Below are 17,611 nucleotides of genomic sequence, written 5' to 3'. Positions count from 1 at the left end.
TTCTAAGGTTTATTGACATATCATATAGGCCTACACAACTGTAGTGTAATTCTGCACTGAATGAAAAACTTGGGTTGCAGGTTCCTCAGTAGTGCATTACAAGACATCTATCAATATTTGTGCATACCTCCAGCAATGTTAACTATGTTGAAGCACTTATTTTAACTGATATTATACATAATGTATTATACTCTTATAAGATGTATGTAGATATTTCATCTCCGGCCTTGTCAGGTATTGAACAATCAATAAATAAAGAACACAGAATTGTTGAATATAAAACACAGAATTTGTGTGATTATACTAAATGATTTACAAATAAACACCACTGCATTACAACTGTTACACATGCTGATGTAATGCAAATGTTCCAACTTGGGATCAATAAAGTATATCTTATCTTAAGCTGATAGATGGCTACTGCCATATTTGCAAAATGTGCCTCTGAACCTTGACAAGTGCATGTTTCAGGCTTATCAATTAATGTAATGTAATGTTATCACAGGGGTCACACACATAAGACCAGCTGTTAAATAAAGCTCTTCTGACCTTATCTGGCATGTGAGTATATATATTAATACTGCCCATAATGGGCACAAGCAATTTTCACCCATTTATTAATTATATGTTTTAAATGTGAGTGTTTCCTGTCCCCTAAACCTCCAGGGATGTACACAGTTTAATACTGGCAACTTCTTATTATGGGAAATACGAAAACGTCTTTTAAAACTACAACTCCCAGTAGAGACGTGCCATATAGAGAACATGTTGCGAAACAGAATAGCCAGCATGTGTAGTTCTGGGGACGGGGTGGGGGAGGGGGGGACGCGGTGGACCCGTTCAAATCCAGTTTTGGACAGTCTGCCGTGGTTCCATCCCATTTCAAGTGCTGTTCGAGAATCGGCTTAACCCTCGGAGCACACTCTCCAATCACAGAGCTTGAGGAATATCACGGGGTTTGTCAAACAGAGCACATGGTGTAGTCCAAACGATAGCTGGGGATTCTGGGTAGTGTAGTGTCTTCTGCCATCCTTTACTCCTGGGAATGGACGCTCACATTACCTTTAAGGGCAGCCGACATAAACGAATGCCGTGCTTCCATGAGCGTCAAATCCCGACGCAGATGGGAATACATTGCAATCAGTTGAAAGCTATTTGCGTCCCTTTATGATGCTGAAGGAGCCTAGGAGCGTCACAATTGGACGCCACGGACACTGACCAAACGTCGCTATTGGACGCTTAGGGAGTGAGAGTGTGTTGACCTGCATTGCAATTACTCTACACGTGTAATAACGTGCTTTAACCAGTAGGTGGTTTGGGTTAAAAGCATAGGTTAAAAGGCTGTCAAGTTTACAGTGGTAACAAAATAAAATATACTGCTGTATCCGGTTTAGTTTACGACGAATATTATTTTGTTATTGTTTTGATATTTGTAACACAAAAGCGATGGAAAAAACCCATAGCAACAAAAAAAAGATGGTCTTAACATGACCCAGCGGTCTAGAAGTTAATAAAAAACAATAATATCAAAACAAAATATTACTACTAACTTTATTGTGAAATTAAAACAGAACGGTAAAAGAATAGTTTCCGGTCTATTCTAAGCCCGATCTCTGTAGATAAATAAATAACTACGACAGATGTGTAATATTTAATGCAGCCAAACCATTTATTACAATGCATTCATGTGATGACTTTCAAAGAGTAAAGCAAGCACTGCTGAATAAAGTATGATTTTCTCTTTTACGAAACCTTTTTTTTCATATGGAATGCAGTTGGAGGTCAACCAATCAAAGAGCTTGAGGACTGATCACGGGGTTTGTCAAGCTAAGCACATGGTGTAGCCCCAAACGATAGCTGAGGATTCTGGGTAGTGTAGTGTCTTCTGCCGTCCAAAAACTCAGAAAAAATATTTGTTTCTCCGAATCGAAGGGGGAAAATACAAAAGCATTGTACACAATTCAAACCAATCAATGTTGTGTAATTAACAAGGATAATCTGGTGTTTTTTAGTCGATGAGTAGTTCAGATATCACTGTAAAATCAATCGACAGTAAGGAGAATAGGCTACTTATTTCCGGGTGTAAAATTCTCCGTTATCCAATGGGAATGGACGCTCGTAATACAATACAGGGGACATGATCTTTATCTTTTAAATAACGTTAACTAAAGGGAACAATCTATTTGACACAGCTGAAGCTCTGGCCTTCCTTAAAAACTAACTAATTTAATAAAAATCACAGTTGCATTACACACAATGCAGTGTTTTTTGAGAACACAAATTCGTAACTAATGTAATTTTTACATTCTGACGAAAAATAAAAAATAATTATGAATACAAATAAAATAAAAGAAGCCTCCCGTGAGTTACTAGAAGCTATAACGTAAATTTTAAACACGTTTTATAGAATAAAAGCTCACTGCGGGACGTTGTAGAAATGCGTGTGTGCACCACGACAAAGGAGCCTCATTCACTTTACATTGGGGTTGTTTGCGTGGTGCCGACACGTAAATGTAACAAAGTTCGTGACTCCACCACGCATTGTGGTGTAAAGGAGTCGTGGTGGAGTCACGCATTCTGGTGAGATCAGGTTGGTTCACTCACAAGGCGTTCGAGCACCTTAGCCAGAACTGACAATTTAGAGATTGGCCTATAGTTATTTAAAATAGTTGCCTCCCCTCCTTTCAGTAAAGGCAAGACATAAGCAGACTTCCATACTTTTGGAATTGTATTTGTGCTGAGGGAGAGGTTAAAAAGAGAAGTAAGAGGTGGAGCAATAAAATCTGCAGCTATCTTTAAAAAGAAAGGTTCTAAGTTGTCCGGGCCAGCCGGTTTCCTAGGATCTAGCTTAGATAAGGCTTCATGAACAACATTGACAGTAAAATGAGTAAAACTGAAAGGGTTTTCCAGACCACATTGTTCAGAGTCACGGATTGGGGTGTTCACAGAAGCAGAGTTAGTCACAGAATCAAACATAGAACCGCAGGACACAAAATGCTCATTAAAGCAATTTAGCATAGTAGCCCTGTCCGATATAGTGCCAGATGCTGTGGTAAGGCACGGAGGTAGCTCATTACGGATCTCACCGGTTGATATCGATTTTATTGCTTTCCAAAATTTCCTAGGATTATTTAGGTTTTCTGTGGTAACTGACAAATAGTACTTCGACTTTGCACTTTTGACATTTGAAGTGAAACTATTCCTTAGCTGCCTAAAACGCAGCCACTCTATCTCTGAGCCTGATTGCCTAGCCTTTGCCCAGGCCTTGTTTCTCTCATGAAGGAGACTAGACAGCTCAGCAGAAAACCAAGGATTGTCTCGTCCCTTTACTCTAAATGTACGCAGGGGTGCATGTCTATCAATGATCTCCATAAAACCAAGATAAAAATAAGACCATGCGGTTTCCACATCAGCACACAGATCGATTTTACCCCAATCAAAATCAAACAGATCATGCACAAAACCCTGCTCCACAAAATGTTGTATGTCTCTCTTGATGATAATGCGAGGTTTAACCTTTTGGACCTTAGTGTCCCTAATTGTGGCTACAACACAGTGATCGCTCAGATCATTTGCAAATACTCCCACAGATGAATATTTATGGGGAACATTAGTTAAAATGAGATCAATTAGGGAGGATTTATTAGGAGACTTAATATTTGGGCGAGTAGGACTGTCCACAATCTGAGTAACATTCAATGAGATACAAAGGTTTTTAAAATCCTCTGACACTGCAGTTAACCAGTCCCAGTTAAAATCTCCAAGTAGCACTATTTCCTTGTAGTCTAGTTGTGATAAAAGATTTGCTAGTGAAGACAAGGAGTCTTTGACAGCTGAGGGGGGTCTGTAACAACTCACCACCATGACCTGTTGACCCTTTGCCACTTCTATATTTATGGCTAAAAATTCAAATTGCTTACTGATCGATTTGGAAACTAATGTGGTTACACTGAACTTATTCTTAACATAAATGGCAACGCCACCACCTTTATTAGGCCGGTCGGTACGATACACATTAAAACCATTTAAGGCAATGTCACTGAGGGCCCTCTTTGCTCAAGGGCCCCTGGGCACTTGCCCAGGTTGCCCATATGGTTAATCCGGCCCTGCCTATATCACACTATTAATGTTCCTTATTTTAGAGCTGCACTGTTCTCTATAACATGTTCAGCAGAGCAGTTATTTCTCCTGCCAGATATGGCACCCCCCCCCCCCTACAACTTTCTCCAGGACAGTCACAACTTCACCAAAATCACACTGGTGCTTGCTGTTCCCCTCTAGTTTGTGCTCACAAAAGCATTTCACTCTGGGCCCAGCAAGTCAAAAACTAAAGAGGGGCTTCCATATCCGGCAGTGCAGTTGCTAGAGCTGCCGGATTTTGAAGCACCCCCTGTAATTTTGGCCAGGAAAGTCACAATGTCACCAAAATCACACTGGTGCTTGCTGTTCCCCTCTAGTTTATGCTCACCAAAGCATTTTACTCTGGGCCTTGCAGGTGAAAAACTAAAGAGGGGCTTCAAAATCCGGCAGATCAGGTGTTGGTGCTGCCGGATTTGGAACCCCCCCTATATCTTTCTCCAGGATAGTCACAACTTCACCAAAATCACACTGGTGCTTGCTGTTCCCCTCTAGTTTGTGCTCACCAAAGCATTTCACTCTGGGCCCAGCAGGTACAAAAATAAAGAGGGGCTTCCATATCCGGCAGTGCAGTTGCTAGAGCTGCCGGATTTTGAAGCGCCCCCTGTAATTGTGGCCAGGATAGTCACAATGTCACCAAAATCACACTGGTGCTTGCTGTTCCCCTCTAGTTGACTATCCTGGACAAAGATATAGGGGGGGTTCCAAATCCGGCAGGAGAAATACCTGCTCTGAACATGTTATGTAGAACAGTGCAGATCTTCCCTATTGACACCAGGATTAACCTAGTCTAAAATAAGGAACATTAATAGTGTGATAGAAAATTATATGTAATGTAATAGAGGCACAGATATAAGATCAATAATACACTTTATTTTAGGGCACCTTTCAAAGCATTCAATGTCACTTTAAAATACAATTAAAAAAAAATAGTTGCATTACAATACAAACATGTGTTGAGTAGGAATATATAAAAATGATATTCAAAGGAGCAATTCAAGTGAGTGAAGCCAGTTTGAACACATTATCTTTTAGGCTTGATTGAAAATAACACAGTGTCTGACATGATCATGTGATATCATTACTGTTATATCATTGCTTACTATTCGTGGTTATCAGACACTTAAACAACAGAGAAGGTTTTAAGAAATAGGACTATTGACAAATCACATATTATCCTGTCATTGTCTGTTCTGTAGGAAGGAGGAATATAACAGAGTGGGACGATACACTCAAAAACGTAAGTTTATTCCAATACGAAGATTGTGACAGATCTGAAAAACGTGTCCTTAAAACGAGCCTCCTCGCAATTGTATGCACATTATTTATTCAGCCGTTTGCTGTTTAATCTGATATATCATTCAAAAGAGAGATAAAAGCTTTGAAAAGGGTGAAAAAAGCTTAGAAAACGGCGAACGCTCAAAACAGGCGATGACGTCACCTTTGCGCGTCCCCGCGAACAGGGCTTCAATCCACGGCAAGGCTTCAACCTACGGCATAACACCGGCACAAACAAACGATTTTTAATCATCATCCTCACGATCATTTAATGTATCATATGTTCGCCGCATTGACATGAAAGCACTAATAAATGTAGTTTCATCCACTTGAGTTTACAACTACAAAAATAATCGATTTGTTTTTATATCACATCCTACGGGAGGAAATTCAGTAGCTCTCACTACCGATTTTTAATCCTAATGTAATCATCATCTTCACCACGATCATTTATGTTTATGTCGCCGAATTGACATGAAAGCACTGACACATATGAACATACTGTAGTCAACTTCATTAAAACGTTATTAACGTGCCTAAACTCAGTAATTCACCATTTCTACGCATGACAACACACTTTGTCCGTGTTTGGCTCTCTCGCCGCACTGTGAAGCGTTCCCGCATTGACGTCACTTCCGGCTTCCCCCAAAACTTCAAAATGAGTTGAAGGAATTTCCCCGCGATGTTCGAAATTATTGATATTTAACGGAACGGTATCGCTTTTTCGTTTTTAAACTGACGGTTCGAGATGACTAGTAGCCCAATATTTCATTGCACAACAGTTGTTGGGATGCTGTCACAGGCTCTTTAAGCCACGGCTCGAGAGAACTTTGGTGCGTCTAAGCGTAAAAGGAGCAACGGAATCCAGTATTAGTGCGCATATCGAGTCAAACATGGAGATAAGCTCATCAGCACTAAGAGCACAGTTCACCTCTAATTTACAGATCGGAGAAGCATTAAAAAGCATCTGAAAACTGTGAGGCAGTCAAGGGGTTAATTGAACGCAGACAACGCGCAGGGGCACGTGATTCGACTCCCGCAGAAGGGATCGAGGTTGTAAACAGAACTGGTAAATGGTCTGAGATACGCGTTGCTGCACAGATTTCATCCACAGAGATAGATTATTATATTGATTTGCATGCACACATATGTTATGGTTAATTCCATTCTTAAACTTAAACAATGAACCATAAAGAACAGGTTGGTAATGTCACCAGTGGTGTAAAGTAACTAAGCACATTTAATCAAGTTCTATACTTATGTACAATTTTGAGATAGTTGTATTTTACTTGACATTTCCATGTGATGTTACTTTGTACTTCTAGTCCAATACAATTCAGAGGTAAATCATGTCATTTTATTCCATTACATTTATTTTGTGCCTTTAGTTACTTTGCAATTTTGAATTAATGATGTGAACTATAATCAACACTTGAATAATACTTTAGTTACACCTGCAGTACAATTCACAAGCTACCCTGCAGTATACAAAGTGATTAAAACTAGCTGCTCCTTTACCAGCCTTGATAAACACATTAATCATTATGCATTAACAATAATGATCAACAGATATAATATATATTATTCTGAAATTGGCCAATCTGCATAATGAGTACTGTTACTTTTGGTCCTTTGATTATATTCTGATGCTTATACTTTAGTACTTTTACTTGAGTTACATTTTGAATGCAGGACTTTTACTTGTAACAGATTATTCCTTCACTCTGGTACTTCTACTTTTACTCAAGTACAAGATCTGAGTACTTCTCCCACCTCGGAATGTCACACACTAGCAGAGAGAATACATAAACATAAGCATATATAAATTATAAGCATACAGCGTGTAATAAATGGGCTAATAAGCAGTTTCTTTGCCATATTGGGACAGATTCTGTGCTGCCTAACTGGAACAGTCACATATCCGTAGCAGAAGCTGGCAGGGTGTGAAAGCACCCTGTTGACTGTCCATCATTAGTGTGCATTATTCAGCGGGGCTCTTGCTGTGTGCAGGAGGTGGAGAGGAGTTCAGTGCCGTGTGAAAAAAGGCATCAGTATAGTTACATACAGTGGAAATATGATATCTGGAGCTGCGTGTGTGAGTCTCCGCACATACGAGCATGTCTGCTACTGTAGTTTATATCTGTGCTCAGATGCATTATTTAAATGTACCAGCCCACCATTGATTGTGCCGCATTTAATCTTCACTCTATCGAAATCCTCCCATATATCTCTATTTCTTTGTGTTTTTCCGCCTGTAGTCATGGAGAAGCAACTAGAGGAGCTGAAGCAGCAGCTAGAGAAACAATGTATGATCAACCAGGAGCTGCAGAGGCAAAACAAAGACCTGGGTGAGTAAATCATAAATATATCACATTGAAAAGTTACTTTACATCAGACCACATCAACACTGCCGAATTCAGCTTTGATATAGTAATGTAAACTACCATAATGCATCGTAATGAGCATAAAGTCACCACTAATTGGCAGAGTAAGCAGGATGAAGGTGTGTTTGACAGGGCACAGTTACCCTTTATGCATGTTTTTAAGAAATTGAAACAATGCCAACTTTAAAGACACCTTTCACGCCATACACATCTCCACTCATATAATGTTCTATATTTATATTGTTTTGGTGTAAATTTGGCACCAGAGAAGACTGCCAAATGCATTTTTCATCGCAAACATGACCTGTTTATGAAATATCTTGGTCTACGATTTTTAGAAATTGTCACGCAAAAAAATTGTATGTTAAGATAATGAACATAAATCCACAATGGCATTCTGTCTCTTGGGATTCTTTGTGCATTCATTGTTTCTGTTTTTTTCATTATAGAGCAACGACTACAGGAAAAAGAAAAACTTTTGCAAGAGCTCGACAGTCAATATCATGATCTGGGTAAGACGCCGACATGGGCACCAAGACACATGCACACACACACACACACACACACACACACACACACACACACACACACACACACACACACGCATGCACGCACGCACGCACGCACGCACGCACGCACGCACACACACACACACACACACACACACACACACACACACACACACACACACACACACACACACACACACACACACACACACACACACACACACACACACACACACACACACACACAAAGGCACAGTTGACCTTTGATTCAACATTCAGCTGCAGTGATTTACACTAGTTAACCCCTCCCTTTACTTTTCCTCTGTTTGTCCATATAGACTTTCCCTCTCAGAGCGGTCATGACATCGATCCGGAGGTCAGGAAGAGCCGTGCGGCTGTCATCGCCTCCGAACCAATCCCAGAGACCCTTGAGATTAAATGCATGAGGGTCAAGAAAAACGCCAGGTTGGTAATGAGTCTTTTGGACCGCAGAATATTCTGTTAGATTACACATGACATCTGGTTAGCTCTTCTGCACACCTCCAACATCTTAACAATTTCCTTATCTAAAGATGATTTATCTCACTTCCCAATATCAGCGAGACAAATCTCATTGTCAAAGCCATCCAGAAAAATGACTTCCTGAGCCGCCTCGACAATGAGCAAACAGCCATGATGGTGGATCTTTTGGCTGTATCCAGCTTCAAGCCGGGGGAGGATGTCATTAAAGAGGGAACTGAAGGAGACAGCATGTACATAGTCGCAGGTGGGGACTACACAGTGTTTCAAATTGTGTTGCTATGACGTTGGTATTTTGTTTTTGTCTTTGCTTTTGTTGGATTTGTACAGCCCTTTGAGGCATTTCTTGTGATTTGGAGCTATAATACATTTGATTTGATTCAAGGTTTTGGAATGATAACCTTATATTACAAATGAACTAAATGTAATATGAAATGTTATAAATACAATGCAATTCTCTATAATGCCACTATCTTTTCTTTCCGCCTCTAGCTGGTGAGCTTGTTGTCACCCAGGCAGGCCGTAACCTCCGCAGCCTCACCACTGGTGATGTGTTTGGGGAGCTGGCCATCTTGTATAATTGCAAACGAACAGCAACAGTCAAAGGTCAGCCCCTGTAATGATGCCTCTTGAGAGTACATGATAATGGCATTGGGAGTTTTTATATTTATTTGATACCATAATGGCCCTTCCTCATAGAACTTTACAGAGTCATCTTTTCATCACTTTCACTTGTTGCAGCAAAGACAGCAGTGCGTCTGTGGAGCATGGAGCGACAAACCTACAGGACGATCATCACCAACAAGTCCAAGAAGAAACGAGAGCAGCTCATGGGCTTCCTGAAGACGTGAGTTAATAAACGCTGGAACAAGTATACCTTTAAAGAACCAGTGTGTAGGATTCGGGGGGCGGATCTATTGGCAGAAATGTAATTGAATATGCATTACATGTTTGCGTAATGCATTATCACTTCAAACTAAGAATTGTGGTGTTTTCATAAGGTAAGAATGAGCACTTCATACCTACATAGGGAGTAGGTTGTCATCCACAGTCAGCCATGTTGCACTGCCATGTTTCTACAGTAAGATCCAACAAAAGAAACACATTCTAGATAAAGCCATCTTTATCTTACCTGCCACCCCCAAAGGTTCTCCACACACTTGGAATGGGGTGGGTGTGAGGAGGGGTATTTAGTTGGTTGCAATATGCAGCATCACCACTAGATGCCACTACATCCTGTTCAATTTGGGGATTTCCTGTAATACCACGCTGCCATAACAGTGCTTTTTCATGGTTTGATTGACCATTTACAACTATTTTTAACTCTGCTGCTGTTTCCTGTTTTCTGTCACAGGTCTCATACTCTGAAAGACCTGAATGATGTCCAGTTGTCCAAAATCCTTGACTCTATGGAGGAGGTGTGTACTAACTTTGTTTTCACATGAGTAACCATCACTTGTAATACTCAGATTAGAAATCGTGTTTTGGTGAGCTAATTAATATATATATTTCTTGAATCATCTGTTTTTGAAGATAAAGTAAAAAATGTATGGTGATTTGGAGGATGCTATTTTAGATCCTGAGATGAAGCATTTTCAAGGCACTTTGTGTAATACTTGTGGTTTTGTTGTCCTGTAAATCACATATTTTATTGTTTGAAAAATATGTGTTAGTAAACGGAATTAATCCTTATTGTCTGAATGTGTTTTCTTCTGTTCTTCAGGTGAAGTACCAGGACAAAGCTGTTATAGTTCGAGAAGGAGCAGAAGCCAACACCTTCTACATCATCCTCAAAGGAGAGGTATGTGTTGTCATGTTGTGTGCATGTACATTCATATATAAATGTTTCAGCCGGTTTGTATTCGGTATCCATTTGTTTGATTATCTCCCCCTCCCCCCCTTGTGTGTTTCCCCCTCAGGTCCTGGTAACTAAGAACGTGAACGGGCATCAGAAGCACATTCGCCGGATGGGAAAAGGGGAGCACTTCGGGGAACAGGCCCTGATACGGTAACCATGGCAACACAACCCATGCCTCAGGGCATTCGTTGAAGCCTTACGCAACTGCTCGGTGTGTGCACCTTGTTTTAGCTGCTGACATTTCTGACAGTGTGGTTGTACAACCTGGCATCTGTCTTGTAAACGTGAGAATCAATGAGTAAAATCTCAGCAAAGTTCTCTGCACATACATTATGGGTGTGAGAGCTGCTGTGTTCATTAATTGGAAGGTTGTTCAGATGCCGATTTATGCATCATAAAGACCATTAAAGTGATAAATATGCACCATTTCCTCGATTCTTTTGAAATTGCCATGTGCGTTCCACAGGCAATAAGACTATTAAACACTTGAACTCTTTAAAGAACATCCATAAACATTCATCTGTTTGCATCTTGCAAATTATTTGTCTAACTAGTATTCCATTTACTTGTATAAAGACTCTTCTTGCACTATTTCTATTTTATTTGTATTTACTTGCACATCTCAAAACATTCTCTTGCACTATTTTATCTGTTTTATTTGTTCTATGTCCGATATGTTCATGTTGCACTGTTGGAGGAGCCTGTGACTTTTCATTGCCATATCTACACTCTAGCTAATGTGCACATGACAATAAAGCCTTGAATCTTGAAATCTTGAATAATGAACACATTATATGCCATAGTCTATTCATTTATGATGACAGTCCTGCAGCTCACACATCCATATAAGTCATGTCATCAATTTCAGGTGCAAATTCAAAGTTATATCCAAATTCACACTGAGGCATTGACAAACACAGTAATGAAAATGCTTTTTCTTCGTACGTGGTTCACATGAGAAATGTTTCTCCTCTTACAGGGAAGTCTTGAGAACGGCCACCTGCAGTGCGGACGGCCCTGTTACCTGCTTCTCCATCGACAAGGAGTGAGTCTATATTGATGGTCCTGTTCAGCCATGCTCTCGGAGAGAAAGATGAATGAAAGAGTGTTTGCTCTCTGTCAGTGTCCCCTTGTTGGCACTGTGTTAGCTTTCTGTAGTTGACTTTTCTGTCTGATGCTGTCTGTCTAACAATGCCGTTCCTTCAGGGTATTTGAAGAGACGATTCCCATCGAACACCTGGAGCTGTTTGACGAGTATGTACAAGATTTTCGTTTGACTCCTTTTCCCATCATCATTCAGAATAATGTGATATGTAAATGGATAAATACCAACATATTCATTTGTATTGTTTTCTTTTTAATCCAAGCTCCAAAGTCCTGCAGGAGGCACAAGCTCCAGAGAAGACGAAGTGAGTAGAAGTGATGGATGATGAGATTTGGTGGATGCAGTGGGGGGAAGAGATATAACACAATCATTGAAATCAAATGAGTTCTTTGAGTTGAAATCACATTCTTTGTCTATCCTGGTCAGTCCCAGCTCCACGTTGAGGTTTAAGGACTTGGTCCCTGTGCAGTACCAGGAGGGACGCTATCAAGGAGATCCTGTCACGCTTGGAGTCGGAGGGTTCGGCCGTGTTGAGCTGGTTAGTTTATTTTTGTTTGTTTGTCATTATAAAGCACTATTTCAACTTTTTGCTTGAATGTACAATACATTACTCGTCTAATACAAATCCGTGTTGGGATTATTGTCATTTCAGTGAGAAGAAAGTATTTTTATATAGTTCCTTTCTGGTTTAATACACTACACCAAAGCCCAGTAACTAGAACATTAAGAGACTGTACGAAAAGTATCAAGATGGGAAAAGGGCTGAATCACCTACTTCTCATGTTATCAGCCTGATTAAATGGCGTTATTAGCGATAATCAGCCATAAAGATGTAGGTCAGAAGCAACTTTCAGAAAAAATACTTTTTACATAAAAGTTCCATATAAGAAGAATAACATTTGAGAAACAATTAAGGATGAGCAAAACACCCTCTCCTGATTAAAAAAACAACAATATACCCTCCCAAAAAAAAGAAAAATGATATTATTGGCCCTCTCTTCCCTTATCATGTTTAAAGTCAGAGTATTTCTTCAAACTGCCAACCAAACACCAGTCTATCACACAAACCCATAATTGTGTTACTATTGGAATGTCTATTGTATAAATATATATACCCAGGAGAGTTAGCATTACATGTTCAGAGGTGATCATTGTTTTGTTGTCATTATTAGGTGACCACATTGAATCATGGGAAATATTATGCCATGAAGCGAGTCAGCAAGAAGCACATTGTGGCCAAGAGACAGGAGGAGCACATGTTGTTTGAGAAGAAGATCCTTAAAGCCACGCAGTGTGACTTCATCGTTGGGTAACGGCAGTCACAGACACACATTTGGTTTAATTTACAGAGAATTTCAACGTGTTAGTTTTTCTTTAATCCCGCTTTCCTATTCTCTCTCTGCAGGCTTCATGCATCTTTTAAAGACTCGCGATACATCTACATGGTCATGGAGTTCTGTGTTGGAGGAGAAATCTGGACCAAACTCAAAGAAGTGTGAGAAAACACACAGCTAATTTCCTTAGATAAATGTTGAATAATTCCTCAGTGTTATTTGAGCATCTCTGCAACATCTGTGATGGTTTCATTTGTAGGAAATGGCATTCATTGCTATTTTTACATCTTGAGATCAACACTGAAGTTTCATTCCAACAATGAAATGAAACTTCAGTTATTTAGAGCTGTTGGTACCCAAATACATACGAATATCAGCGCTAGAAAGTCATGGAATATAATACATTTATTTGAAAGCAAACGAGCAGAGGAGGACGTTTTTGGAGAACTCGTTGAACCTTTTGTGTTTCTGTGATTTTTAGAGGCCGTTTTGATGAACCCATTGCCGTGTTCTGCACCTCCTGTGTGGTGGAGGCCTACGCCTACCTGCATAAGAAGAACATCATGTACAGAGACCTGAAACCTGAAAACCTGATGCTGGACGTTAAGGGGTATGTCAAACTGGTGAGTACTCATCTGTATATGTGTCCATTTCTGTACTCTTTAAGCACACTGGTTGCTTTAACGCTGTTATTCCTATATTAATGTCTCTCTTGCATTTCAAATGTATATTTGATTATGGAAAGCATATAAGATGTCATGTGGGCGGTGGTGGCGAAGTCCATAGGGACTTGGCTTGGCAACTGGAAGGTCACCAGTTCAAGTCCCGGCAAGACCAAGTGCTACCGAGGTGTCCCTGAGCAAGGCACCGTTCCCCATACTGCTCCCCGGGCGCTGTTCAAAATGGCAGCACACTGCTCCTAATACTAGCATGGGTCAAATGCAGAGAAATAATTTCCCCACAGGGATTAATAAAGTATATCTAAATCAAAAATCAAATGTTCCATCTCTACAAACATCCCTTTGTTTTCTCGTGTGGATGACGTACCTAGCCGCTAGTAGGCAAATGATAATGTGTGTGTGTCTCTCTTCAGGTGGACTTTGGTTTTGCTAAGGAGTTGGTACGCGGTGAGAAAACGTACTCATTTGTGGGCACTCCTGAGTACATGGCCCCAGAGATCATCAAGAACCAGGGACATGACTTTGCAGTTGACTTTTGGTCCCTTGGCGTCCTGATCTATGAGCTATTGGTGGGAAGGTAATACTAATACACGTGCAATTATTTGAACTGATGATGATGACGATTCATTTTTAAGCAAAGAATTGTTGGTATGCCGCACAGATATTAACCAGTAGATGGCAGCAGGGAAATATGACATACATTTTCACAATTCAGTATCTGCAGGTTCTCTTCAGCACTTGTAACAGCAGCTGACTTTCTGCCGGGTTTTTATGACAGATCGTCTAAACATTAAAATCCCTCTTCTCTCTTTTCAACTTGTCAGCCCTCCCTTTTCAAGTTCAGAGCCTCAGAAGATTTACGCTAAGATTTTGGACGGGGTGCCCAAGTATCCACCTTACATGAGTGAGGCAGCCAAGTCCATCATCAGCAAACTGTGCAGGTGAGAATAATATGTTGATTCAATGATTTCACATACTGATATCGCTCTGGTATTTTATAGAAGATTAACCAAATGAGTAATGTTCATAAGACAGTGTTGGATTATTTCATATGTTAATGTTGTTAAATGAGCATTTATACAATAACACCCAGTGAAGAGCATGAATATTAGATTATATCTGCAAAATAATATATATTTTGTAATGGTTATTTATGATTAAAACTAGTTTGTAAAGTGGTCTGTCTGAATGATGTCTCATGTTTTTGTTTGCAGACCTCGGCCGGGTCAGAGGTTAGGAAACACCAAGAATGGAATCAAAGATGTCCGGAATCACAGGTAACCATGGCAACATGCTATTGGGTAAAAAGATACAGGAAATTCGTTTTTTAAAAGAATAGTGTGTTGTCTTATCTTGTTGTTTTTGAAGTTCCTCAACTGCTGACTAACATTTGCAATTTCAGTTATTTCTCACTCTCCAAGGATTGCCAAACCTGAACGGAAAAATTGTAAATAATTCTCAAACAAACAAGGACAAACTGCAAACATCTGCAAACCTTTATAGCTGTGTTTTGCAGAGCCATATTTACTAATGGTGTGTCTGACCTGTTTATCCCTGTTACGTGCCGTAGTGTGTGTCAAGGGAACGTAACAATCCCCCTCATCTTTCCCTCAGGTGGTTTGGCAGTATGAACTGGCACAAACTGCGTGTCGGTCAGCTCGACGCCCCCACAGTCCGGCTCATACGCAAGGCAAGACTAACCACTATCTGAGATTTTTTGTTGCTTGTATGTGAACAATGACAACTACCTTTGTTTGATTTAAGAAAAAACAGAACCAAAGAACACAGCAGGTTCAATTCTAAAAATAAGAAGTATTATTAAGACTTTTAAAGCCTTAAAATGTGGTTCAACAAGATTTTGCAAAACCAAGCAAACACATATGGATATTATTTAACACTTCCAATCCCTGCTAATGCCCTTACCAGAAACAATACTCTTAAAATAATGATGTCATGTCAAACAATCCAAAATGATCAGACTTTGGCAGAAAAGTGTGTTTCGGTAGGACTAAATTATTCATAGCAAGAAGCCAAACAGGTGTTCAGGGCTTTAGACTTTAACATTCTAGTAAGAAACAGGCTGGGAGCAACAGACTGTTTTAAAATAACTCAATGTTTGACGGTACTGCATATTAAATAAATCAACTATTCATTGTTCCTCTTTCAGGGACCCTGCTATATCAACTTCGATCGTTTCCCTGTTGATCAGACGAAGGCTGAAGAGGAGTTTTCTGGATGGGACCGTGAATTCTGAGATTAAAGGGTCAAAGGCTCCAAGAGTTTCCTCTGTCACCCAAATGTGGAGCCAAATCAGAATAACCTCAGTTTAAGGGGAACCACGTTTGGAATTGAAATACAGATTTCATTTCATAATCATTTGATTTTCAGTTGAAGTGCAACTCCAGAGAATCACCTATTCCAAAATAGTTGTTTAAAAGCTTCACCGTCTAGGTGGCAAAGTGCCAAAAATAAGATGTGTCAGGACAAGATGTTAGGACATTGTGTTTCTACATTCAGTGCAGGGAGATTTGATGCCCTTTAAGGAAGTGTTACCAACATCATCGTATAACACACATCACTGATGAGAATAACACACCCATCCATGTGCTGGCTAACTGAGAAAAAAGGCTTGAGTCATATTGTACTGAAGGCCAGCTCTTACCAAACCTGACAATAAAATCCATACTTTTATATTTTGGATATGTTAGTTTTAGAGATAAAACATGCTTAAATTGCAAAGCTGGTAAATGCTTCTATATCGTTGTTTTTTAATGTGAACTGTCACTTTCCTAAGGAGCATTTCCTTACTTTTGAATAATCTGTTGCCTTTTTATGTGCAGATTATTTCTCAAGCACCTTGATTGTATTTTTAAAAGATAATTGAACATCCTAATGAAACTTTCTACTTGACTCGAATTTAGTAAATAAAAGTGCCCTTATATGCTTGAGCTGCCTTTGGTTTTTCTCTACTTTCCACCATTGTGCTGTAATGAAATCCCAAGTGTAAAACGGTACACATTTGTTTTTGCTGTTGTAGCCGACTCCCACATGGCATACAGTAAGCAATTAAGGAGTGAACATAAGGGAAAACATAGTGCTGATAAAGATGTTATCAGAGAGAGTAATTATCTGGGCACACTGCTATGTTTAAGGTTATATTCTCAGTTGTTGCAGCTGATTGTTTGGCTCCGGAGAGATACAGCTGTCTGCCATGGCAGCAGATTTGAAGACAGGAGGAAGAGGTCTACTTTTCCCTTCCTGCCAATGCCTGTGAATTAAACTACTGACACTATTTCCCACATCAGAAAAAAACCTCACATAAAAACAATGATATTTTCCAAAGGGGAAGAATACACTGAATACACTATCAGATGTTTCCCTCCTGCAGAAAAAAAGAAAGCACCTTGATGTGGCGAATGTTTTGATGCATTGACAGCGATGACAGCAGAGAGTCAGAGGATGAACTGTGATTTCTGTACAGAAGCAAACCCTGGTTTCCTGCTGTGCTGTATGTAGGATTCAAATGTGTTAGAAACAGGGGCGGTTCTAGGGGGGGCAAAGGGGGGTCCCCGTAACACTGACCTGGGACCCCCCTGTGGCCCCCCTCCAAAAGAAAAGTGTATAACCTGTTAAACCCCAAGGACCCTGTGTTTTTTTTTTTCACGACACTGTGTCTCAGGGGATCTTAATATTAATCTTAATATCTTAATATGTCTCACCGTAGCTGTCAATCTGATCAAAAGACGTATTCAATGGCATTAAAACGAGAAAAAACGCGGCTGAATCGGTTAATCCATAGGTTTTTAA

At 39.9% G+C, this 17,611-nt stretch overlaps 1 pseudogene; it reads left to right on the top strand.

Moving 5' to 3' along the window:
- LOC117439546 (uncharacterized) overlaps positions 1-16,752 on the top strand; it is a 32,514-nt pseudogene extending 15,762 nt beyond the window's left edge.
- The last annotated feature ends 859 nt before the right edge of the window (positions 16,753-17,611 follow it).

The sequence above is a fragment of the Pseudochaenichthys georgianus genome, chromosome 24 (genome assembly GCF_902827115.2).
Source record: "Pseudochaenichthys georgianus chromosome 24, fPseGeo1.2, whole genome shotgun sequence".
Lineage (NCBI taxonomy): Eukaryota > Metazoa > Chordata > Actinopteri > Perciformes > Channichthyidae > Pseudochaenichthys > Pseudochaenichthys georgianus.
The sequence above is the reverse complement of the archived record's forward strand: the minus strand, read 5'-3'. Positions and strand labels throughout refer to the sequence as shown.